General features: G+C 44.1%; 1 protein-coding gene across 7 annotated transcripts in view; it reads left to right on the top strand.

Annotated features, from left to right (window-relative positions):
• The window catches only part of NAV1 (neuron navigator 1), a 1,017,084-nt gene that overhangs the window by 404,559 nt on the left and 585,974 nt on the right, over nt 1-26,551 (top strand). The window lies entirely within an intron of this gene.

Raw genomic sequence — 26,551 nt, 5'->3', positions numbered from 1 at the left:
GGGAGGTGTCAGTCACATGAATATCCTGCCATTTGTCTGACTCTCCCAAAGCCATAATTGCCTGTTTGAGTGTCAGTCGATTAGGAATCCCCCTGCATCCCCAATAGGCCTGTCCACTTTGGCAAAAGACCCATTGTCACGGTTGTTCACAAGCCTTATATGAAGGTAAGTGTGACCTCCACTTTGAAGTGGCTGGATGCATGAGTGGAAACCATGTACGAAAGAGCCCTGGGTACTCGCAAATGCCCGTGGTGGTGTAATAGTGCTTCTCACTAGATACTTTTCAAAGGGCTTCATAGGGCGTTGAAGGATGGGTTTTTCCTGGTATAATTTGAAATACATACAAGCTCAAAAGCTGGAGGACATTCTAAAAATCCTTCCTGAATTCTTCCATCCCTGGAAATTGGAAGTGATTTTTTGAGCAAGAATATGGAGTCTATGCATGACTATGGGTCAAAGTATTTTAGGCTCATTTAAAATGGAAAGAAGTTACGTTGCCATTAAAATACCCTCCATAATGTATGATTAGATTTTTTTTTGTTTTTGCCTGTTTAATATTTCATTTTGTTTTTATTTTTTTATTTTTTATTCTAGTTTTTTTATTGGTCCAGTCAAAGAATCACATTCTCTCAACCTACAGCGTATTTCAGGTTTTCACAAGTATTCAACACCCCTGTTTTTTTTCACTAACTCTTGAATAGAGCCCATAATGGCTTGCTGAACTCCTTCCCATTTGAGAGTGGATCGTTATTTATGGAGGCACCCCTGGGAACTTGTCCTATTGTGACCTACAAGGGAACCCGTTTAGAATCATTTGGCCATGGCCTACAAGGTGACCATCTGTTGACGGGTGGAATGTTGATAGTGGTGCCCAATGGGTTGATTAGTTGAGAGAAGATGGCCTTGTTTTTCAGCCACAATAATAGCATATTTTCTGGGTGTGAAGGAGAGTCAAGGAAAAAGTGACAGGAGCTGCAGACCAATAAGCATATCTTCCGACGGATTGTCAGGTTGTGGCCTCTAAAGGCCCATCAATGAGCCTGGTGAAGAGCCAGCCAGATTATGGAAGTAGAGATGTTTTCCTCCTCGGCCTCACAGGCTTTCAGATACACTAGTCTGTCTGAAGACTTGGCACCCCCAAAATAATCAAACTGCTCTAAGTTCCCTAAACCACATAACACTGTTATTGCACGGTAAAAGTCTGTGTTCCAACTCTGAGCATTCTCTCTGCTGCTTCCCTAAGACTCACTCTTTATCCCACTCTGCAACGGTCTTTCCTCTGCCTTGCTTCCTTCTTTACCATTCATTTTTATCTCCACATCTCCAGATGCTCATATTCCAAATGTGTTGATGCTTAAGGAGAGTGTTAAATAAATTCGATAATGTTTTGAAGAGAGCACCTAAACAAGACACCATTCCATGTTTAATGGTGCTATACAAAACAAGACCCCATCTGGATATGGTGGCAAGAAGCATCCATGCCCATCTGTACCTTGGGACCAGCTACCAGACTGGCATGCGAGTGCATGGGGGAGAGAAAGGACAGTGAGAGAGATGTCAAGGTCCAGCATTTTGGAGAAATTGTGGTTAAACAACAGTGTTTTTATTGAAAGGAAGCCCGCTGAAGGTGCAGTTCAGATAAATACACAACGCTGCTCATTAGCTAAAGGTTTTTTAGATTAATCAGTGCTAGCTTCAACATAGAGCCAGCATAGCAAAAGAAGAGCAGTCAATGTTCAAAAACACATTTCAGTGGAGCCATGCTACATGCGCACTGTACATGATCCTGAAAGTTGAGTTCAAGGCAATATGCCGTGACTGCATATTGAACTGCATCTCTCCAGGACCCCTGTAGGCAACTCTGGCGGCCTTCTTATCAAATCTTGCTGATCTCAGACGGCGACTTTCTTTTTCCGAGTATGCCATTGAAGACTAAGCCATCCTGTTGATCCAATAACTACTGACCCACGCCGCAGCAGGCATTTGTGCCTTGAACTCAACTTTCAGGATCATGATTCAACCTTGGTCCTAGCTTATCCTTCTATTCTCCCCGAATTGGAGCCGGACGGCCCAACCCTTGATTTTTCCTTCACGTTAACCTGGCCCCCGCCCTCACCCACACCACCACCGTCCTGATGAAGACCCCGTTTTAAGGTTTCATGGATACCTAACGTTACTTTTGGGGTCGAAACGTCGACAGCCTACCTCCCAACCAGCTTGCGCTACCCATACTGAGGAGACTTGTACAATGCGCATGTAGCATGGCTCCACTGAAATGTGTTTTGAACATTGGCTGCTCTTCTGCGTTGTGTATTTATCTGAACCTTGCACAAACCTTCCTCTCACATTCACCTCTCTTATCCTTTCCTTCCTGGGACACTAATGTTATTCTCATGAAAGATGTAGTAACTGTATGATATAATGTATCTCTGTTCACATTGTGATTAAATAACAGTGTGTTCAACTAAGTTCTTAACTCTTTGCATTTATTTATAAATAATCGTATGAATGACCTTTTTTGATCATCTACTGGGACCCTCTTCTACTGTATCGCAGAGTCCTCGCTCACGCACACAGGCTCCCAGTGACCCCTTCGGCCAATCCTGGTGCTGCTCTCGTGCTTGAAAGCAGCTTCAGGATTGGCCTGAGCACCGTGAATCTGCGCTCCCAGGAAGATTGGGAAGCTGTGCCTTGCTGTCTCCAACCCAGGAACGCACCTGAGTTGGAGATAGCTCAGTGTGCATGTCGGTTTGGCTGTCCTGAGACGGCAGGCAAATCCGACATGTGCACTGACAGCAGTGCAACTACCCCCTCTGGTCACTGCCCTCACGATGGCCCCGCCCCGAAGACTTGCCAGCCCTCAGAAACTGAAACATCTTTTATGCTGGTAGGGGGGCGATGCTCCTCCGCTGTAGCAGTGGAGCTGCCACTGATAGGTATAGAATTAACTGAATTATTTGGCCACAGACTATGCATTGTATGTATGAACAGCCTTTCACTGAACACAACGGGGTAGGCTATGAACGATGTCAAAAGTGAATGTATCCTTTGCCATGCACTGAACTGTTTGTGCGTGGAGCAACATGGACCCCAGCCACTGCAGTTAGGAGAAACCCTCCTCTGGCACTGCTCTTTACAGAGGCAGAGGACAGCCTTCTCCTTTGAGGGTACATTTTGTGGTTTAGTGAAAGCCTTGGTCCAATACTTACTCCTCAGTGCTCTGTATGCGGCCGTGGTGTCCTTTAACATACAGCTAAAGGCAGTTCCATCTTCATGGGGCTAGCCCGTCAACTTCACTACTGATGTTAACAATTTTAAGTGTGAAGTGTGGGCCAAATAGACTAAAACATGTGGCAAATTCAAAATGAGTCTGAAGGAATATGTTTCAATCCTTGAGCAATGTATCCACGCCAGCCTGTTGCTTTGTCCACCTTACCAGGCGAGGGAGGGAAACAAGGAAACATGAAAAAATGTACTTTCTTGTCAGCACTGCATCCACCCATAAACAACTTATAACTCTCACACAAAGAAGTGTTCTGGGAAACAGGTATAGACTACCGTACATAAAATGAATTTAGTACATCTAGAGATTATAAAATCTACCCCCTCATGGTGTACCTACTTCTATAAAAGGCCTGTATATCCATTTCCGACACAACAAAATCACCAGTTTACTCAAGAGAACCTAGATTGACAGATCCTCATTAATGGGCCAACATGTTACCACCATTCACATCCCAATGTTGGAGGCTTCTGTGCTTTGGATGTGTAGCCTGTTTACTATCCGAACTAATCAATATATGAAAGGGGGTGAAACTGGACTCACTGTCTATGTTAATGGATGAAAAGCATAACTGGTCACTGTGCTCTAATTTTGGAAAATGTAACTCCCACTGTTGCTTCTCGGTCTTGTCTCCAACTGAAGAAACCTTTGAAGTTGACACTGAGTCAAAATGAAAAATGATCCCTGTTGCATAGCCCCCATTGTTTCATCAAATTGCTGAAACTAGTTGCTCCACCCTCCAATTGCTGATATCCTACAAGTACTTGCATTCACGTAAGCTTGTGCTAATTGTGATTGCCCTGACCCACTATCAAGATTCACATTATGTTTGAACATTCTGACATGTCAGCCCATTATCCTGGAAGTTGTAGCTTCCTCTGGACATTTTTATTTTAAGGAAAAATAACCCACAGAGGTATTTGATCTTATTGCCTGGCTTTGATATATCTGCCCACCAAAATCATACCTGCAAAAGGTCCATTGGTATAGAGTTTTCATTTTTGTGCCCACATGGAAACAGTATTTTTGGCTGCTGATGAGCCCCTATCCCTGAGCTCTGAACAAGTGTCGCTACTTTGTGGGTGAGCAACACATGTGCAAATCCTATGGAAACACAAACCATCCATTTTTAATCCTACAACCTATGCTTGCAGAGCTTCTTTCCACCTGGGCATCACATGGGTGCACACATGTTTTTGTTAAGATTATTTTGATTTCCAAAGTAAATATTTTACCTGAAAATAGGCAATGTGTTCTTCTATAGAGATTGATATTTCCGTTCCCTCACCTCTCGGAGCAGCCCATGTGCCTTCATTAGACCCTATATCATTATTGAACGGCGAGGTGCAAACCGATTCTTGAGATATATTTTTTGCTTTTGTTGTTTGCTTAAAGTTCAGTCAGTCTCATGCCTTGCAGTGAAAGCAAAATGTTCGGGTTCTACACAGCTCACACCAATTCACCTCTCTGCTTTCAGAAAACTGGATTTCGCTCATCAAAAACTTTGCAGTTCTATTGCACAGAGTTACCATTATCATATTAAAGCCTTTGGAGGCAACCTGACAAGTGTTGGTGCTGTACCTTTAAAAGTTGTAGCTGTACTAAAGTACTGGTTTCCTATTGTTGAAACAGCCCTTCTTTGCCTTTGTTATGGAATTCTGCTGCTGTAAGAGATCAAATCCGCAGCCGGATTTGTAATGGCTGATACATTTCTCAATGACATCAACATGTGGGCCAAGAAGCAAGAGGCTCATTGAAGCATGTCTCTGGTGCAGTCAACCACAGACTTGAACCCAGTAACTCACAAACTCCTGGACGTTTGGTTAATTAACTTGACCCAAGAAACAGTATCGCATGTCTGATATTTGATCAATTTCTTCTTTGATCCTATTTGGAGTGAAATCTTTGTAAACCACTTTGTCTCTGATCATCGCCTGTGAGCTAAGGCGCATTCCAGTGATACAGTCTCTTCTTCCTGAAGAAAACAGTAACTGGAAGATTGGCTCTCAGAAGCCGGAACTTGAAAGATACCTTTCCAGTCAGGACTCATTCTTTGCTTGCTTGTCATGGATTAGATTACCCGCAGGAGCAGTTCACTCTGTCCCCTGAATCTAAGCAGGATGGACAATGAAAATGGGGGAAAGAGTAATGGTAACGAAGAGCAGGTACCTCTGACCTCACACTGCTCTGCCATCCATAGAGTCTAATGGAAAAAGTGACAAATGAGTACTCAGATTGTAAGTCTCATAAAGCAACAACGTAATCAATTCCAATATTACACAGAACTGAATTCTAATATTGTACAGAACTGAAGAACTACTGCACATGTGGTACCTAAAGCGCTCCTACAATGTTTGTATTATGAACCAACCTGATGCTGCTCCATGTTTCCATAGCCTGGCGACCGACCATACAAGAGGCAGGCCATAAAGCCGTGCCTTGTAGGTGAGAGGCAATTAAAAGTGTTCATCTGGAATCCCCGAGTATTCCCAACTGACTTTACACTAATTGTCAGTGGTGCCCACTATGAGCAGATCAATTCCTAGACCATCCCACTGCAGTTGAGTGAGACTTCTAGTCTCAGTTCCCATCATTGTTGGACCACACAACCATGCTGGAAGTTACCTGAACCTCTCCCCTAAGAAGGATTGCATCATCAAAGTATATAACTAAATTGCTACTGGAGCATCACAGTGTGAAGAAGGAAATTCCTCTGTTGCATGGGAGCTAACATTGTCATCTCCATTTTCAGATAACTGAAACGGTTCCACATTAGGTCCTTCTCAAAGACAAAATCAAACAAAAACCTCAAACATTAAACTGTATTCCTTTTACTCGATGTCCTATATCCTTAGTCTGAAGTTCACTGTCTCTTCTTTAATACCTCTTCTGATATCGAAATCTTCAAAGAAACATAAAAGAAATATTTCTATAGAAGGTCAGAGAAGAATCACTCATCACATTTAACACCTGAATATTTCCTATATAGCTTTAACATTAACAGGATTACCATTGCTTGTTTGTTTTCAGAAAAAAACTAATATCCATATGTTTCATGGAACTAACTAAACCAACAGATTAGTTCTAAAAAATATATTTTGTAGTAATCAAGAAATTTTTTATAGAATCCCATATTCAATTTTCTACATGGTTGATACATTTCTGCATTTTCTAATTTTCTAATACGGCTGTGGGTAGGGAATCAGGTTGTCCTTTTGTGAGAGTTACTCTTTGTGTGCTAGGACACTGACTGTATACTATAACTAGTTCATTTCTCTTTAATATATTGCAGCACTGTTTTTTCAATTTCCCAAATTAACAATTAAACTTGGCTTCGTGCAGAGCTTAGAACTTCTAACCACTGCAGTTTCCAGGCTCCTTTTTAGAACAGTAGCAATATTAAAGCTGTGACTTTACATAATCTAAATGATCAAGGTCATCTTTAATCTTCTTAGCTATGATGATGCTGCTGCAGATTCTCCAAGGGGTTTCTCCAGTTGGCCTTCCAGGCTTTTCTTGACACCCTTAACCAAGAAAGCCCACAAACCTTCAGGGGGAAGTACCTCTTCCACCTGTGTAGTGTTGAAATAGTTCTATCCATATTGTCAAAGGTTTATCACAGAGCTGCTATACTTGTGTGATGCTGTTTATCCACACTTATCTTTGGTATGTTGTGAATGAACCAGTGTGTCAGCTGACTGCAGTTTATATCAATTTCTTTCCCTTAGACTTTAACTTTGATGGTCTACATTCGGTTTCACTGTGATTACTGTGTCATTAATTTCTCCTTACAGCCATACACTCATTTATACATGTATTATTTCTCACAGTGCAGACATTACAAGCAGCAATTTCATGCCAATGCTACAGTGTAAATATTAGCTCTTCCTAGCCACCCCAAAATAAATCTGGGGGCAATTATGATATTAAGCCTTTGCTTGAGTGCGTTAACAGAATATCACTGTTAGAATATTGTCTGATATATACATTGTGACCTAAATATCATCTGATAGATATCGCTACATTGGAATGAATTAAAAAAAATCTTATCTCAATAGAATGATGTTTTTGCAAGCAACATTAAGGACATGATATTTTTCATAAGCAATTTATGTATATACAATTCTGATATCCAATACTTCATTTGCCCTCCTTGTAAAATTCAAGCAGGAAACTCTCCTTCTGTGGGAGATCTTCAGGGTTCGAGATGAGAGTAAAGTGTGATATCTTTTTTTTATACCTCCCTTTAGCAACTCTCCGCTGATCAACTTTCTGCACTCCCCTGAGTGGTCCAGCATAACTTATAGACACTGTCATGTAGAGCAGAGTGTTATAAGCTTACTGTGCATTTGGATGCCCTTATCGACAAGTAATAAAAAACGTAAATGTAAAATGTAAATTGATACTTGTATAGCGCACTACTCACCCGCAAGGGTCTCAAGGCGCTTGTACGAATACCGCTGTGGAACCCATCCTGGCTTTCCCTGTGAGGCGTCCACTCCTGGGCACCCCCAAGGTGGAGGCCAGGCATCCTTAGCGTTGTGGGGGCCGTTGTGGAGATTAAGCAAGCTATTGCCCAGAGTTGCAGAGTGGAACACCATGATTGGAATAGGCACCGAGGCGAGAATAATCAGGTCCGTGGAATTTTTGAGCCCAAGACCCGCCGAGGTGGGGAATTGAACCCTGGTCCCAGGCTAGACCTCTGCATCAGTGTCTGCCGCTCTAATCATTGAGCCACACTTCTCCACAATAATTATATAATAATAATAATTTTACAATAAAATTAATAGTGTATGAGGTTTTGTATATACATTGAACATAAGAGGAAAATGCATGGATCCTTTGGTATACACCTTGTAGCGCATATTCAGTGTGTATTAACAGGTTATCCTGGAAGATTTGATGTCATATATTAATTCAATCAGAAGTTCAAAAAAAAGGAGCTTACTTTCACAAACGAGCTTTAACATGATATGAACTAAATAATGTTGTCTGTATTTTATGAACATTATGTGAGGAAAATATTGCCAACTGGATTAAAAAACATTTTAAATGTGCAGTGTTTCAGAAAGTATTTAGCAAAACTGCTGTTCTCAGAAAAAGGACAGGACCCAAAAACTGAAACCGATAGTGGGATCCAAAGAGCATGATGGTGAGGGGAAGAGAACTACATGACATGGGAATAAGAGATTTTGAGCAACCGCTCTTGTGATGCCTAGTGTTAAAATCTTAACGATCTCCAGACTGTCAGTTCTTCAAATAGTTTTATGAATTAGCACTGCATCAGCCATGCCATGTTTTAGTACTGTATTTCTTAATATTTCTATATGTGCCCATTCCAAAGTCTTTCCCCACTAGTGCCTTCTCCCTTCCATTGCAGTCCTACGCACAATGAAGAAACAGTAATCAACTAAATAATTATTTTTTTGTCCTATATCTTTACCTGTTTGTAAAAAGATATTGTGACATACCAAATGCTAAATTAAAACTTCAGTTTGCAACTTGAGCTGCGAGCACAGGCACCTTATTGACTGTTGGACTGGTGTAGAAATCAATGAAGTCTGGTAGACAGCTCTTGTAGTTGTAGTTTATTCTTCAAGTTACAGTTTAGTAAATTCCAATGTAAGTCTTAATATAAGCCCCACCAGGAGCAGCCTCCTGGCTGCTCAGCCCACCTTCTCCAACAACTCCACCTTCAAGTACAAAGATTCATAACATTCCAAATGACATCATATAGGTAGAGCATCAGGCAGAGAACCAGGGCCAGGGAGATGCATTACATAAGAAGCAAATTACTACAACTGGATTTTGTAATCATATGTTTTATTCACATTTTTCTGCGAATAGGGTCAATTAATATCTACAGAGAAGTTAATTTCCCCTGTTCAAAGGATTAAACATGAACATTTAAAATAACTTTACAAACTTTATGAACAGAGAGGTAGAAAGACGAGTAACTTTTAGGTTTCATCCACTCATGTTACAGTTGGGCATGTAAAGGTTTGATATAAAAATGTTAAATGTTTCCATACTCCATCAAATTTCCACAGACAAGTTAAAATATTATTTTCAGTACAATGTCTTTCATTTCTGATTTTGGCTCATCCTTCTTATGAGCAAGTGAGTGATAAAGAAGACTTCTTTTGCGCAGCATCATGAACTATATCACCTCTGTGCCATTCCTGACTTAACACAATAGAGCAGTTGTATTAATATAGTAAAAGGTATGTGTTCAGTCACTGTCTGAGAATTCCTAGGCTTACCAGGCAAAATGAAACCCAGTGAAATTATGTCATTTTTCAAGACAAATTTAGTAATAAATCTGACCTCCGTAGCCCTTCCACTATCCCCAGCCTTTGATATAAATTCCAAGGCTCTGTTTTGTTATGTCTGCTGCTGTAATTAGGAGCTAATGCGAAGGTATGATCCCCTGATGTTGATCTGAAAGGGCAGGGCATTGAACCCGCAGGGTAAGAGGGTGGGCATGGCGGGCAGATCTCAGGCTCGAAGTGTAACACTTACACAATGATGAGCTGCTGAAGGCTGATGAAGCTGCTGCTGTCCAGTTTGGCAGCATCTAGATATTTTTTTCAAGTCCACAATAAATAAAAGTAGATATTTTACAAAGGGTTTCAGTTAAAGTTCCTAATGGAACATTACAGTCCTCTTCACTATGGTCAGAAAACAAAAAGCGTAGCCCCGTACAGCAAAACCATTCCTACTCCGCAGTTACTGGGGCAGAGCGTTCACTGCAACTGATGCAAAGTTCTGTTGAGTGTTTTTTTTTATTCCTAGTTCATAGCAAACTCACTGTGAGTGTGATAAACTCTTTGCTCTAATATCCTGCATAACTGCAAGACAAAGCAACTTTCCTCGGACTCTCGCGGTCTGCTCTCTTTCTCTCGCTGCTCTGAACTCTGGGGACTCATTGGCAATGCTGCTTGTCCCTCGTCGAGTTTCATTAACGCAAAAATGTTCTCACTAGTCCAGTAAATGTGTCAGTTGTTTAAAAATACCGGTATTTTATCCCAAGGTTTCCTTTAGAGACCTACTTTCTAATAGCACAGAAAAAATATTTCTGTTAACTTAAATGTATTGTTCCTTGATGTTTTGCGTTTATGGTTTTGTGAAAGGACTGTTAGTTTATTAACTTGTGCAGTGCAGACTTGTAGTCTCCTCTACTAGGCCACACTCTTCGTTGCATGGGCCACGCCACCACTGTGGCCCAACCTTCTCCATCCCACTTAAAGCACTGGGGCACTGTCTGGTCTTCCTTTACAGCCCATTGCAGGGGAGGGTACAGTTGGTGACAGCACCTTTACATGGGATTGTCCCTGGAACTCAGGGCCGGACTGGGAACCAAAACCGGCCCTGGCAAAGTGCTCATCCGAAGTAACATTATACCTACAGCAATCCGGGACTGTTGGCTTTGTCAATGGTTGTTAGTTGCATAAGATAAATAAGCAACAACTACAGCTTTGTTGTATATAATATTGAAAATGCTTCAGTTCTCACATAACGAGGCTGTGAAACAACTATAGTGAGTCTCTTTGAAGTTCCATTAAAGGCAGTGAAGGGTGGTATTGCTGCAAGATTTTGTTTTCTCCCTGAGGGTGATGGCAACATTGGAGAGCCCGATAGGGACCCGTCTCAGCACCTGCTTTTAGAACTGCCGGTGCTGGGCCCTAGCATTATGTCTCTAAGTGTTCTCTCTGTCAGCAGGGATCAGATCCAGCTTTAGTGCCAGTGATGTCCGGTGTGACTTTCTTTGTTGACACGCCCCAATGTCCTCCTTCTCCCACACTACCATAGTACCCCTAATCTCTCCATAGCACCTCCCTTACAACTATTTCATTTGTTTGATAGTGCTAATGTCAGTGTAGGGTGTCGGAGCACGTTACAGCACCCACACATTATTCAGAGACAATGAATCATACAAGTGTGTAAATCAATGTATAGGAAATTTTACATGCTACTATGAGGTAAGCATGGGCGAATTTTGCGGATCTCGCGTTCGCAAATTTTGCGGATTTGCGAACTCGCAATCCGCAAAATCCGCGAATTCCCGCGAATTCGCGGATTTTTTTTTTTTTGTGTTCGCCCGTGTTTCTGCCAGTTCGCGAGGGTTTTTACAATTTCGCAATTTGCGAACTTACCTGTCGGGTCGCAAGTTTTGCGAACTTGTTGTTTCTACGTGTCCAGCCTGTTTGGGACACTCTTCTTCATCACTGCCACTCTCTGTCACCACTGCCACTCTCTGACTACTCATGCCACCCTCTGGCCCACCCATGCTACCCTCTGTTTCATCACCACACCCTCTGGTTGTCCAGTGTACATTATTTTCGGCAAAGCAAAGCACACCTTCCCTGCCTCAAGTGACCTGAATTAATTTGGGGCTGATTAATGTGTCACAGAATATTTTTTTAGCTGGCACCTGCTTCCTTAGTGCGCCCTGATTAGTGATCTTTTGCACTTGCTAAGTGCTTTCATTGTTGCAAAATTAGTTACAACGCCTGCCCTGCCCCAACTGACAATAATGAATTAGGGGCTGATTAATGGATTTTAACTTCCAGCCTGGCTCCTGCTTGTCTTCAGAGCAGGGTCACATAATAGTTGCAACTGGCAACTGAACTCTGGAGGGGCCCCTCAGGAAGCACTACAGGAAATGGCTACTAATGATGAGCCTGAACTTTTGAACCTGGCAAGTAGTTTCAGTTTTGCTAAGATCGTATTTCTGCAATTTAGCACTTATTCGCGGGGCGCGAAGTTGTACTGGGAAGCCGCGAACTCACGCGAACAGTGCGAGCAGTGCGAGCAAAATCCGCTGCTCGCGGATTTGCGGATTTTGCGGGAGATTCGCGAATCTCGCGGATTGCGAATTTCCCGAAAATCCGCAAAATCCGCGAGCGAAACGGATTTTCCGCCCATACCTACTATGAGGACCATATGTGTAGGAGTCACATGTCATCCGTAATGGTGTGCAGTATATTCTAAAATTGCTTTGTCTGGAGAAGCACACATTGAGGATTTAAAATGTAACATGGTGGTTGGCTTTACTTAAAGGAATGTGTTTCTACGCAAACTAACCCCTTTTAGTAACATTAGGATAATGAAAGACTAAGAGAAAAACATCCCATTCTAACCTATACTTTGTAGTTGGTATGCAGCTCTTTGATAAAAGTTTGCAGATCACTGTGCTATATTTGGATTGTAACTTATGAACTGCAAGTAACAAAAGCATTGAGAAAGCCAATAGGTCTTGCCTAAGTGACAGCTATTGGCATTGTTAAGGTCATTTAGCCATGTTGTACAGCAGCGTGGTTGCTTTTCAGCATGGCTAATAGTTAGTAGAGTGGCAAAGAGGAGAGTGGCATGGAGTGGAGTGGCATAGAGTAGCTGTGAGTGGAATAGCATAGGGCAAAGTGGCTTGGAATTGCATATGGCAGAGTAACGTGGAGTGGCGTAGAGTGAATTAGCATACAGCACAGTGGCATAGAGTTAAGTGGCGTAGAGTAAAGTGCTGTATAGTACAGTGGCATAGAATGGAGGGGTGTAGAGTGAAGTGGGGTAGAGCAGAGCAGAGTGGCTTAGGGTAAAGCACTGTAGAGTGGTGTAGAATGAGATGGGCTGGCGTAACGTAGAGTGGCGTAGTGTGAAGTGCAGTGAATTGGATTGGCATAGGGTGGAGTAGAATAGAGTGGCATACAGTGGGGTGGAGTAGAGTACAATGGAGTCACATTGAGTGGCATAAAGTGTAGTGAAGTGGCAAACAGAGTAGAGTGGTATGGAGTGATGTGGAGTGGAGTGGTGTTGAGTAGCGTAAAGTGGAAAGGTGTAAAGTGGCATAAAGTAGAGTGGCATAGAATGGAATGGTGTAGAATGGTGTGAAGTAGAGTGGTGTGAAGCACAGTAGACTGGAATAGAGTGGAGTAGAGTTAGAGTTGAATGGAGTGGAGAGAAGTGGAGTGCATAGAGTAAAGTAGAGTGGCATATGATGGAATGGTGTGGAGTGGCCTAGAGTAGAGTAGCATAAAGTACAGTGGCATAGAGTACAGTGATGCAGAGTGGCATGAAGTAGAGTGGAGTAGACTCCTGTAGAGCAGGGTGGCTTATAGGTGGGTGGAATGTAGCAGAGTGGCAAAAGGTGACATGGAATGGAGTGGCATACAGTAGGATGGCATAAAGTAGAGTGGCATGGAGTAAAGTGATGTACAGTAGAATGGAGTGACCTAGAGTAGAGTAGCATTTAGAGGATTGGCATAAGGTGGAGTGGCATAGAGTTGCGTGGCATAGAGTTGAGTGGTATAGAGTGGCATGGAGTTTAGTGATGTGTAGGGGCATTGAGTGGAGTGGAGTGGTGTAATGTAGAGTGAAGTGGTGCATAGTAGAGTGGCATAGAGTGGAATGGCCTAGAGTATAGTGGTGTAAGGTAGCATAGAGTCAATTGGAATGGAGTGGCACAGAGTGGTGTGGATTGGAGTATTGTGGTATGGAGTAGAGTGGCATAGAATGGAGTGGCTTAAACTGGAGTTGTGTAGAGTAAAGTGGCATAAAGTAGAGTGGCATAAAGTGGCGGGCGTAGAGTGGCATAGAGTAGAGCGGTGTAAAGTAGCAGTGTGTGGAATACAGTGGCATAGGGTGCAATGGTGTAGAGCGGCGTGGAGTGGCGTATGGTGGCATGGAGTAGAGTGGTGTGGAGTGGTGTACAGTGGCATTGTGTGGAGTGGCGTGGCTTAGAGTAAAGTGGAATGGTGTACAATAGTGTGGCTTAGAGTAGTGTGGCATAGAGTAGAGTGGTGTAAAGTAGCATTGTGTGAAATACAGTGGCATAGGGTGCAATGGTGTAGAGTGGCTTGGAGTGGCGTATTTTGGCATGGAGTAGTGGTGTAGAGTGGTGTACCATGGCATTGTGTGGAGTGGCGTGGCTTAGAGTAAAGTGGAATGGTGTACAATAGTGTGGCTTAGAGTAGTGTGGCAATAAATGGTGTGGAATGGGGAGAGTCTCACTTCCACTTGACAAAACTCTGATTAGTGTCCAGCAGTTACATTAATCATTAGTATTCATAAAATTGTTGTTGTTGTCTGAAAACCTATGGACACACAAGGAACTCTGGGATGGTGCTTTTAGACCCAAAAGATATTTTAAAAAACATAACCTTTCTCCCCTGCCCCTACCCTGTCCACTCCCCTCCGAGCTCGGCACCCTGTGCGGTGGCACCGGCCGTACTACCCTAAAGTAGACTGAAGGCACCTCCAACTGTCAACATGTAAATAGTTCTATGCACAGCACAATATATATCTGTCACCACGGAGCATCAGCCTGTCTGCATCAATTTCAAATTCTCATTCTTGAAATACTTCTGTTTATCCAGCACATCATTGTAATCGGAAGATGACTTGCATATTCAATGCAACCACATTAATGTGTCTTTTTGACCACACCTATCAACTCATGTGTACACCTAAACACGTCTGTCCGTCCACCCTTCTAGTCACACTTATACGCCAACGCACTCATCTATTTCTCCTTTTATCCACAGATATTCAACTACCTCTCCACACACTTCTAGCCAATAATGGCCATGCTTGTTGCACCCACTGTCCTTGTATGTAGCGCGACAGTTGCCCAATCCCTGTATGTAGTGTGTAAAAGGCACTGCTCTGGCCATAATTAGTAGTTACTTTGGACTTTACCCAGGAACCGCATACAGTAGCCTTGCATGTGACTGTAGGTGTGCCCTAAACTCCCGCATGTAGTGTGCAGGGGTCATGCATGCTCCGTTTTAGCAAATACCAGCCAGTACCTGTGTGCAATGCCCGGGTGCACAACATCTGTAAGCAGGGCTTTAAGTGGGACGGGTCTGAGCACCGGCAGTTTTTTAAAAGAGGACTCGAAAGGGGTCTCTATCGGGCTCTGTTGTGTGCCCTGTCACATGCGGTCCATTTTATTCCGGACGGCAGTGACAGCAGGCACATCGGTGCTCACACTGCTCACTTCTCACAAGTGGAAAAGTTGCGACATGACGTCATGCCAGGTGAGCGTTTTAGGGAAAGGGAAATCCTTTAAAGAGAGTCATATTCTCTCTGGATTTCCCTTCTCTTTTTGAAACTCAGGAGCAGCAAAACTGTTGTGGTGTCACTAAAGCTTTAAATAGAAGCTTTTTTCAATATTATATACAAGCCATAGTTGCTGCTTATTTATCATATGCAAATAACAACCATTGACAAAGCCAATAGTCCTGACTTGTAGGCATGATGATACTTGTATCATATCTGGATGCAATGACAGAAACAGCAAAATACAAGTCGGCCACGTCCTTTTTACATAGGACACGCCCCTTTGAGAGACCCCACAGTTTTTTCATCCCACTTAAAGCCCTGTCTGTAGGGCTTTGCCCGTGGTCATTCTATTCCTCTCTTCCCAGCTATCCTGCAGCTGGGGCACATGGGAGATCGTTTTCATCCACCCCGTGTTCCCTGTGGAGGTCACGTCCATGCGGCCTCAGACACCAGCAGCAGCTACTCCATTTTATGTCGGAGACTTAAATATCTTTGTAGTTACATACTTGCCTTGCAAGTTCGAATTCCCCCAGTGTCCTGATGTCTGTGCAAACATTAATATGATGTGAAACAGCTGCCCTTATGTCCTCGTTGCACACATAACATGCCCCCAGGCTCAGTAGGCCGCACACCCTGGGCATGGGCAGGTGCCCTCCCTTCCTGCATCACTCTCAGGGCATGCTTGGTATCCAGAACAATGAGGTACCCCTTCCACCCTACTGTAGGGCCACGGAGTGTGGCAAATCGCATGCATGTTACTCAAAGGGCAGGTCCAGCGCGCGCCTGTGCGTACACTGGCCTTTTAATCATCTATTGCTTCACGTGCAGGTGAGCCCCCATGTAATCTTATTGAAAGCTTTCCGGACGTAACGTTTCTCTCACAAGACGGCTACGCTGCGTGTCTAATATACTGTATTAAGGCTCTTACTGGTGCATTCCTTCTGAATGGTTAGAGCGGATTTTTATTTTCTCCATCTGGAAGAGTCTCCATCTGGCACATGACACCAGTGCATTCTTTGCCTCTTACATCAGACGGTCAGCTGAACCGCCATGACTAGGCCACGCGACTTCATGTAGTGCATCCATCAATCAGTAAGTGCACACCCACTTCCGCGGCTTCACCCCACACCAGGGCGCACACAAATCAATAACCTCATTACACTGGAGATCAAAACACATTCTTTTAGCTTTCAAAATGACTTTTCGTGACACGGGGCAAGAGGAAGTGACGTGCAGGGAGTGGAGACATTTGACCCTTCCAGTCGCTCATGCGGGCTCATCTACAATGTGCGGAGTCTGAAAACTAGAAGTTACTTAAGTTCCACTCTAAAGTGTTATCAACCTAAACAACCTGATTCACGAGTTCGTCATAATCGTGTCTCCTTTTGTATTTATAATAGCCATTGGAGGTCTTACACCACAGGAGACTCCGTTCATCAACTATCGCTTCCACCACCTTTCTTCACTTATAGACACTCTTATTCACTGGTAATGATGATGGTAACAATGATAACTGGCCTTTATGTGACTCACTATAACTGTATTAATAAGGTACAATATTTGAATTTAAATAATTGTGCTGTTCTGTAAGATGTGTAATATGTGTATGTATTTTTCTATTCCCTAACTTCCTAAGATCTACTTTCTGGTACATTCTTATATATTTAAGATGTGTGATGCTACTTTTTATGTATATAACAAAACACCTTGAATATTACTCGAAGTACATTTTAAGTTATCTGAGTAGAAAACACAGGTCTGAAAGTGTCCCTGCTTGGAGTTCACGGGCATAAAATAAAAATTATTGGTTGTGGTTTGAAACTCACGTTTTCTTGCTTTCCGTTTGCTGGCTTTTTTTTGCTTCTGGCTGCCCAGGTTCAGTTCGAACATCCCGTTGCCTAAACAATGTTCTTCAACGAACTAATTTTGTGTAAACATGCCTTAATCTTGCTCTTATTGTCAAGTTTGCTGGGCATTCAAAGACAGAAGTCAAATGTCAAGCAACCTTTACCGGCAGCTTGTTTTTTACTTTGCTTTCGCTGAGGCCAAAGTGAGAGTGTTTACAGGAAAGAGGAATTCAGATTGCCACCACCTGCTGGTCACACATGGCAGCACGTACAGAGCAAGTGCTTGGAAATGGTAATGGTACAATTGTGTGTTTTATGGTGAATAATCAATTATAGCAGTTCTATGTCAACAGGTGTTTGCCTAAACCAGAAGCCATTTTGTGGCTGGACAGATGTTCATTCCTGTCCGGTACCATATATATTTAACTACACCTTCATTTACTGAAGAGATGGCGAGAAATCAACAGCGTACTCCTGAATCCACCTACATGGGAATAATATTAAGTTCCCTCAGGAACTTGGCTGTTACGATCGGTCTTGATGACACGAGCACCCCTGCCTCACGCTAAATACAGATCCCTGGCTATACTTTTATACCATTACACTTTACTGCAGTAAAATGTGGGCTGTGCCCACAAAAGTTAGACGAAGTGACCACTAGCCAACAGAAACATTGGTTCAATAATTAAGCCCAGAAGGTCCACGGAAATGCCATCATTATCGTATAAATGACATTTTAGTTAATTTGGTATTGTGTTGTAACTGCATTTATATAGCCCCTACTACCACCGATGGACATCGAAGTGCTTTTTTGGCGAGTAACACACTACTCTGGAAACCATAAGGGATTGGTGGTGAAATAGTATAGAGAAATATGAAAGTCATTTGAGTGGTGGATATGTTAGTCAGTTATTTGGATTGAGGCTAGTGGAAGGATAGAAGAGGGGAAAAGGTTTGCATTTATCTAGCGCTTGCTACCCCTGATGGGGTATTGAAGCTCTTTTTCGTCAGGTAGCACGCTACTCCGGAACCCATAAAGGATTAGTGGTGAATTAGTTTAGTTTAATATGAAAGTAAATTGAGTGGTGGCTATGTTAGTCACATTTTTTTATTTCAAAGTACCACAAACAGCGTAATGAAAGGCCATTGTTGCTGAGGGCCAGAGGCTAAGCACCAGGCTTTAAAGAGGAACACGTGATGTTCCCAGATGCACCAGAACGTCCTATAAGCAGTGTTGTGCAGTCCTTTGGAAATCTAGGTTACACAGCAAAATGAAAGTGTTGTATAATGGGTGCTGCATGCAGATTATATACTCATACTCTTAATTACCATTCCCCCACAAAAACACAGGCAATTAATGTCCAGCCACAGAGTAGATGACAATGGGAAATAAAACCTGCAAAAACGTACCAAAACATCTAAAACATAGGTGATTAATGATCAGGAATCTAGCATGCTGTAGTGGCGAATATCTGACTGGTCAATATATTTTCAGCATTTAACAAGCACTAGCAAAGCCAATAGGTTTTGTCTATTTTAGAGCTGTTTGCTTTGCCAATGTTTCTTAGTCATGGTTGCAACATGGCTGGAAGTAAAGAAAACAAGCTGTATGACACAGCCAGCATTGACCGCATCATAGCATTTTTTGCTTTTTACTCACAGTTATGTAGCACTGAAGCCAGCGCTGCAGTACAATATGGCATTACAACATTGAAACGCCAATAGATCTCACATAGGTGAGACCTATTGGCTATGCCAATGCTTGTTTTGAAGGTTGTAGACCTCCCACCTCATCGCTCCGTTACGAGAGGCTTCATATTTGGTGGGTCAATAAGGATGAGCACCATGTTTTGTGTGATTCTGGCTATAATGTGGTAAGGGTAAAAATTGTTTTGTAACATTTCAACTATTGGCTATCAGCAATGTTTTTTTGTGCTGAAAATACCATACAATATGTACCGAAGGCGATGGAAACTTCTAAAGCATAAGAGAGTGCTGCACAGATGAATTGTCATTCACGAGGAAACAAATATATTGCAGATATGGGTTGTACCAAACCAAAAGAGCAGACTTTAACATCAATGACAAATGTTAAAGAAAGTTTTTGTGTCACCTTTGTTCTAAAGAGGACAATAACTACTTACCATGGACGTTGAGGTTATACAGCAGTCAGAATGCAAGGGTAAGAAAGCAAGGTGGAAAGCATCTTTAGAGCGGTGACACAGCGATAGTAGACAAAGGTAAATACTGAAACGCAAAGTACTTATAATTTTCATTGATGCTGAAACTTCCAACCACGGTTGAGGGCTCCTACGAATGCCAAGCACTTAATGGGAACAAATAATGAATAAAACATTTATCGCAACAGACACTGTTAATGGAATCTGAAGGCCAAGCAATCATATGAAGAGGCTGTGGGTGAGCAGAATGCCTCCGTACACGCCCGACAAACAAACCCACAATAGCCGGAGGGATTCTTGCCTTCTATTCTCATCCAAGTTGGACACCAGACCACTCTGATGTGGCACTGAACATGTCTTTCACCATTCAGTTCATTTTGACCTTGCACTCATGGGACTCAATGTGGAATCCCCAAAAGCTCTACCCTGGACTTCTAGAACATCAAAGTCCTACTGACAATAGGAATCAAAAGCTGGTGTGCCTTGGAAACTCACACAGGGGACTGGACCAGCACTGGCTTCTTCTTCGTAGGGGTGGTGTACCACTGACCTGCTGTAGACTGTGTTAATATGTTGCGTCTCCGTATAGCTCCTTACAAAGATCAGGGGACAGGAAACCTGCAAAAGACGTCAGAAGCGAAAGAAGCTCGGGAAATCACATGGTGCGTGTAGTAGTGTTCCTCGACATAGGAGTGCAATCAGCAGGGAAGGTAGGGAGGAAGGAGCAGGATAGGTTTTCAACAGGGGAGAACAGGAGAAGACAAGAGGGATGAGGTTTGAAATTTAGGTTGGTAGTGTAAAGGGTTCTGGCAGGAAATGGAAGGGTGGTGGGGGCCTGAACATTCTGCCTGCTTCCCTTTCCCTTTCCTCCCATGCAGTTTCTCCTTCTTAGAAGCATTTTCTTGCATGTCTACAGCTGACAAGAGGCATGCAGGTAAAACGACCCTGGGGCTAAGGCAGAAGCTTCTGATGATAAGGGATATTAACGTTAGAGGAACCCTCCACAGAGTGACTAAGGCTTAGTCCTATGGCAGGTTTAGGTTCAGACCTGCCCTAGTGTGGTCTAAACTAGGCTTTTGGGTCTCATATCTCACCCTAGGCTGCATAGCTGGCTGGTCCAATGAGGCCAATTTCCTATGAGCCCATCCAGGCCTGGAGTCTCTTCAGTTGACCTGAAATGTCCTGGTGCAATGACAAGCAAAGAAAGGTTATTAAGTCCCGAGCTTTGTGGTCAGCAGGCACAGTGGAGAGCGTGTCCAGTTTTGAAATAAAATGTCATCACTTCACATACTTTAATTGCATGACCAGGCAGATATAGCAGCCATATATGGGCCTTGTTATAGAAATGGTAAAGTGCAGTGAAGTAGTACAGAAATGAATGCTTCGTGCACTGCCTTTCCAGTGTGTCTTATTTTACAATGGTACTTGTTAGAAAGTGGTTCTGACACTGAGGGCCGCCCCGATTTTTCGCTTTTTGAGCACCTAATTGTTGAGCTTTTACTGTGGGGGAGCCTCATAATCTGGGACTCATCCACAGTGAACTCATAATGAAGGAGACTGCATGGAGATTTTACTGGAGTCCGCCTGGCTTAACTAGGCCGAAAGTCAGTGTGTTTTACTGTGTTTTTCACTTTAGTATTCCCTTATGGGAAGGTGGTACCCATTGCTAGAGTAACTTCCACAAGGCCTACAGATTCCAGACACGCACTAAAGTCCAGTGTAGCGGATGTGAAAATAAGTATTCTGCAGAGTCCAAATTCTTATTTGTACTGCTTTTGGGTCGTTCAAAAATGTCATATTTCTCTGAGTCCCTGGCTGGGGTCTGGCCCTGGCAGGTTAGATTAATTACCTTTTTCCCCAGAGCGAAGATCTTCCCTCCAAGGAGAAAAGATAGGTGGAGCTACAAGCCAATCCTCTGTCGCTGGGTGCCAGGCACCAGGCTGCACCAAGGAGGGAAGGCAGTGAGGGAAGGCAGTGAGGGGGTAAGGAGTTGGGTTTCGGAGGCCATGTGGCCAGAGTCACTGGACAACGCCATTTTGACCAAACCCAGAGGCTAGACAAGAAGGAGGGAGCAGGGGCAGGGAAGTGATGTCCCGCTGTTTGATAGGACACACAGAGACTTCCTGCCAGCCCCCTACTCAACTTTTAAAAAGTACTTGCACAGGAAGAGAAGCTCTCTCTGGGGTGTGGTCTGCTGAGGCGGAAGGTGCTGGAGGCCTGGTGCAATGGGCAGTTGGAAGTAGGATACCCCTGACTGCCCCCCCAGGCCCCTGACAGCCCCAGAAGAAGAGCCCAGGACTGGTGCGCAGAAGGAGAGGCCTCTGCGCAGGGAGAAGAGAGGCGCAGGCAGCCAGTGAAGACTGCTCCCTGCAGAATGCACTGTCTTGGAGACCCGAAAGCCAAGGAGAGTGTTCCCAGTGGCTGGGGGACACCACCATGAGCAAGAAGACGTGAAAATAGGGCAGATCGGACCCCCAGGGGCTGAGATATGGCCCATGGAAGGTAGGCGACCTTTGACCCCTAAGAAAACCGGCGACGAAGCGTGTGGGGCTCCGCTGCCGGTCTCAGAGATGCCCCAGAGGTGGGTCAGGTCCCGGGGGATGCCCCAGGAGGAAGCGACTGCGCCCCGTGAAGATGCCAGAAGGGGGCCGGGAGCCCACCCTGGCCCCCAGTGATGTGAAGGAGGGGGCGGTGGAGCACCATCGCGCCGCCCCCGTGAAAATTGCCCCAGGGGGCGCCAGGAGCCCACCCTGGCCCCCCGCCAATGCGGGATGCGGGGCAGCGCCGTCTCACCCCCCAGAAGATGTCTAGGGGCCCGGGACTCAATCTCCGGGCCCCGACGAAGAGGAGAAAGGCTGGGGGAGTGCCCCCGCATTCCCCTGAGGTCACGTCGGGACTGCCGAGTCCGCGTCTGCCCGCCGGAGCGGGCAGACCTGAAAAGCTCGGCCGACTCCCGCAGCAGCACAGAAGAGTGCTGGCCGCATGAGGAGACGGTGGGGGCAACCAGGCGTGGGCTCCCTGCGCTGCCCTCCATCAAGGAAGGCCTGCGGAGGTCTCGGGTTCGATTGGGGCCCCAAAACCAAAAGGAGGAGGAGCCAGGGGCCCGGGTGGGACTGGGCCCCCAACAAAAGGTCATAAGCGGCCGGGGATGGGCTCCCCGAGCCCTCTAAACTCACCTGGGGGTCTGGGTGGGACCGGGCCCCCCAACAGGTCCCAGAAGTGGCCGGAGGCCAAATCGCGGCTCTCCCCGGAGCAGCGGGAGAGCCGCTCATCTAATATGCGGCAACATTCATAATGCCTTGCAGGCCAGGACCGGCCTGCAAGGGCAATTCAGCGTTTTCATGGCTTGTGGTGGCCCCACGAGAACGGGGTCACCACCCTACATGTGCAAAGGTGCTGGGGGAGCTGCTGGAGAAGCACAGCCTCCCCACAGCACGAAGTGCAAAGTCCCACCCCAAGTGTTTTGGGGATTCAAATGATCAACCCCTCCAGGGCTCAACTTGTAGTTAACACCTTCTGGTCTGGAACTTTTGTTCTTCAGCTGAGGGTGTTTTGATAATTGCCTCAAGGAGGGAAAGGCTGAGTTGGAGATGTCTGCGGTAGGGCATCCCCTGGAAGTGAAGGGGTGTAATTGCACTGAAATGCAATTATGAATGGTTATTTCTTTTAGAGGGACTGATGTTCAATGTGAAGTATTGGTGTAGGGTGATGTCTTAAGCCAAGTGGATTTAAGTGGCTAGACACTCTTGCTAGGGTGTCTGACAGTATTTTTTTTCTTAATCCTGTGATCATCTGTGATGCTTTAGGGGCTGTAATTGCAATGCATCGCTAATGATATCCAAATGTTATGAGTATGGTCATTCTAAAGTGCGCGTAAACATGTATTCTTGCTGCTGCGCTTAGGTGAAGACCCCAGACTGTTAGCCCTTAAGATGTAGAGGTGCATACTGTATGGTCAGTAGTAGATGCTCAGTCAGGGTCATGTGTGACCAAGGCAGGTGTATCCTGTTTAATGCTTGTTGAGGTAATGGGGGGGGACGCCACTAGGATGGTGCCAGTGTGCCGGACCCTCGCTTCAGGTTTTGTTCAACCAATTGCATTGGGGGCAAGATAATGGGCATACAGGGGGGGTGGTGGTACTAGACCCCACCCCCCCTGCGGTATGGGTGGAGATGTTATGCAATGTCACAAAGTAATTCCATCAGCTTATGTATATTTGTAAATTGTTGTATAGTATTGTATGGTGTGTGTGTTTAATAAATGTATTCTTACTTTTAGAAAGCAAAGTACAGACTGGACAATCAATTATTGAGCCTTATTTTTGCGCACCTGCAAATGGCGATTACTAGCCCACACCACCTCCCTTGAGTAAGCCTCAGACTGCTCTGCAACGCTACCCTCTGAGAGTCAGGCGCTACAATGGGGTGTTTGGTTCCCAGTGAAGGACAAATGTAGTCATGTTATTTGTTCAGGCCTCACAGATGCTGCCTCGTTTTCCAACAGTACTTGTTCCATGTGTGATGTCTATTTTGGGGACATGGATATAACTTGTATATGACCTTTCTTAACAGACACATGTCACCGTCACCCAGCATATTGCTCCACACCCAACACATGCACACACAGTACTGTGGAGCAAAGTTACTTCCTACTTTCATGTGCACTTTCTTCAAAGGTCACTGAATAACTCACTAGACCTTTCCTTTCCTTTATTTGTGACTTCATCTATAACTGACACCACCGACTACTCTCCAAATCTTCCTTTTCCGATATTTGTGACTTGATCTGTAACCGACCAACTCTTTTATTTGTGACTATAGTGTCCGCTACATCTGGATAGAAAGCCATATGTTTCTGATTGACTGGTTTGCTTGCAAGCAGATTGCAACTTGTTGCAACTGAGTGGTGAAAGACTTTAAGACACTAATATTCCGCCACTGTGAGAGAGGATCATAACAAGGTGCAATGACGTTTCAACAGGCCTTGGAGGGCATCTATCACACCGCAGTCCATATTTCTTCAGCCAAAGTCTCCTGATTGTGCATAAGCGCTTGACAGACTCCAGGTCCTAAATCACATGGTTACCATTTCCCGGTAGTTCAGTAGTTCTCAGATTTTATTGGGGACTGTCATGCTAAATCGTGTGTGCATCAAAATGAATGCAGTATTATTTGGTAAATAGGTTACATTTTTCTACTTCACTACTACTATGACAGTCCCTTCTAGAAAGAGGTGCATGTGAGTGTGGGATGACAGACATTGTTCTGGATGAGAACTCTCAGCCTGTGGGTGGAGAGAAGGTTCTAGTGAGGTGGACAGCTGGTCAGATCTAGAGATGTGAATAAATACTGCTTCTGAGCGAACCTATAAACAAGGTGTTAGCGATTTTTCATGTTCACTACTTCACATTTGATGATGAGTATGGGACTTATGAAGGATAGGAGCATACACCTCAACATCTTGCTTACATAAATGCTGGTATAAAGTAAGAAAACTGTGCAGCTTTTCTCTGCACTGATCAGGTGAGAGGGAGTGAAATTGTGGTAAGTGCACCTGAAATTTTGGTACAATGCTCTTTGAAAATCGCGTACAAGCTTTGGCCTTGGGACATCAGCGACTTTCAGTGGAACGCATCTTGTGTTTAACTGCAGGACGACTCTGTGCCCAAATTCCTTCAGAAAGAGGTAGTTCATGTTTAAGAACAAGCCCAATTGGCTGTAAATAACGAAAACGAATGTTTTAACACGAGCGTAATGAGGCATGGGAGGCATCTTTGATGGTTGGGATTCTCATGTTGGCTCTGACAGTAAGCGGCCTGTACACTAGTGTGTGACTAGGCACGGTGGCTTACTAAGTGTGCTGATGGGTACACTTCAAAGATAGGTTGCATTAAGGTAACCAGTGGAGCCTGTCTAATCAGGTGACAAGCACACCATTTTGTAAAAGCACTGCGTGGAGCCTTTCAATTCGGGTGACAGACACACTTCATTAGGAGCTAGAGGTACTTCCTGGAGCCATTCAAGTCTAGTGACAGGCACATCATATTATAGAGTTTTGATGTACTTTGTATAGCCTGTTTAGTTAAGGACAGGCACACTGCTCCGAAGTCTGTAGTTTGCCATCTCTGTTTCATATTCCAGTCAAGATTATTGTTAGGAAGTTGTTGAAATATAATTAAGGGGTTTCATGCATAATGTGACACCCCCACCTTTTTTTCCTAAGCAGTCCAGGTGAAACTATGATAAAGTGGTTGAAATGGAAGAACACATTTGTAAATTATGCAAGAGTATGTGGGACAGGTTTAAGTGCAGAACACAAATGTTAACTTTTATTGCACTGTTTAGGTGAGGAGGGACAAGAAATTCTGGAAACACTTCCCGATTTAAGCACAGCAGATATATTTAAATGAGTATGAGATATGTGTACTACTTCACAGAGATATTCCTTGTATTATAAGTGGCCATCCCCTTAAAGCAGGCAAAGCAAAGTAGCACACACGTAAACATTCTCCTGTAGTATTTGCAATAAAAGAGCCAGCCACATGTAACTAGTGCTGTTGGATTGTAATGTGTGCAAACCATGTTGGTGCGAAAGGCAAGGCATGAAAGGACCTGCTTCAGGTACATTACTAATATTTGCCCTTAAAGAAAAAAATCAAAATTGGCACAATATGGGGCCATTCATTCCTATACTATCAACTTAAAGACTAACCACAAATCTACATCTCCCAGTTCTTATGAATACGTTTCTCCCGTACAGTGCTTCAGAAAGAATCCTTTAATTAAAAACCCATCCTATGTAGGAGATGTGTGACCAGAACTAGGAAGAATAAAGTCCTCATTGTGTTGTTTCTTGTAGCACCTCTTTTCTGGTGACACAATCATCTTCTCCGTCCTCTCACTTACATCCCCTCATAGATTGTGTGACGGACTGCTTCTCTGTCACCCACCACCGTGTGGCTTCATGTGGCATAATGTCGAAAATGCACACTCTCTCCTGCTCAACAGTCACAGATATTTACCTCAATTTCCACTTTGCCTAAACCATAATAGATGTTGTAGCTTTCAGAAGGCTACAGTACTGCAAAACAGCCGTGTAAAATGTCGAGCATAAGAAAAACAGAACATATTTATGTGGAAAAGTGTACCAAACAAATAAAAAAAAATTGTAAATTGATACTT

This window comes from Lissotriton vulgaris, chromosome 5 (genome assembly GCF_964263255.1).
Source record: "Lissotriton vulgaris chromosome 5, aLisVul1.2, whole genome shotgun sequence".
NCBI lineage: Eukaryota > Metazoa > Chordata > Amphibia > Caudata > Salamandridae > Lissotriton > Lissotriton vulgaris.
The sequence above is the reverse complement of the archived record's forward strand: the minus strand, read 5'-3'. Positions and strand labels throughout refer to the sequence as shown.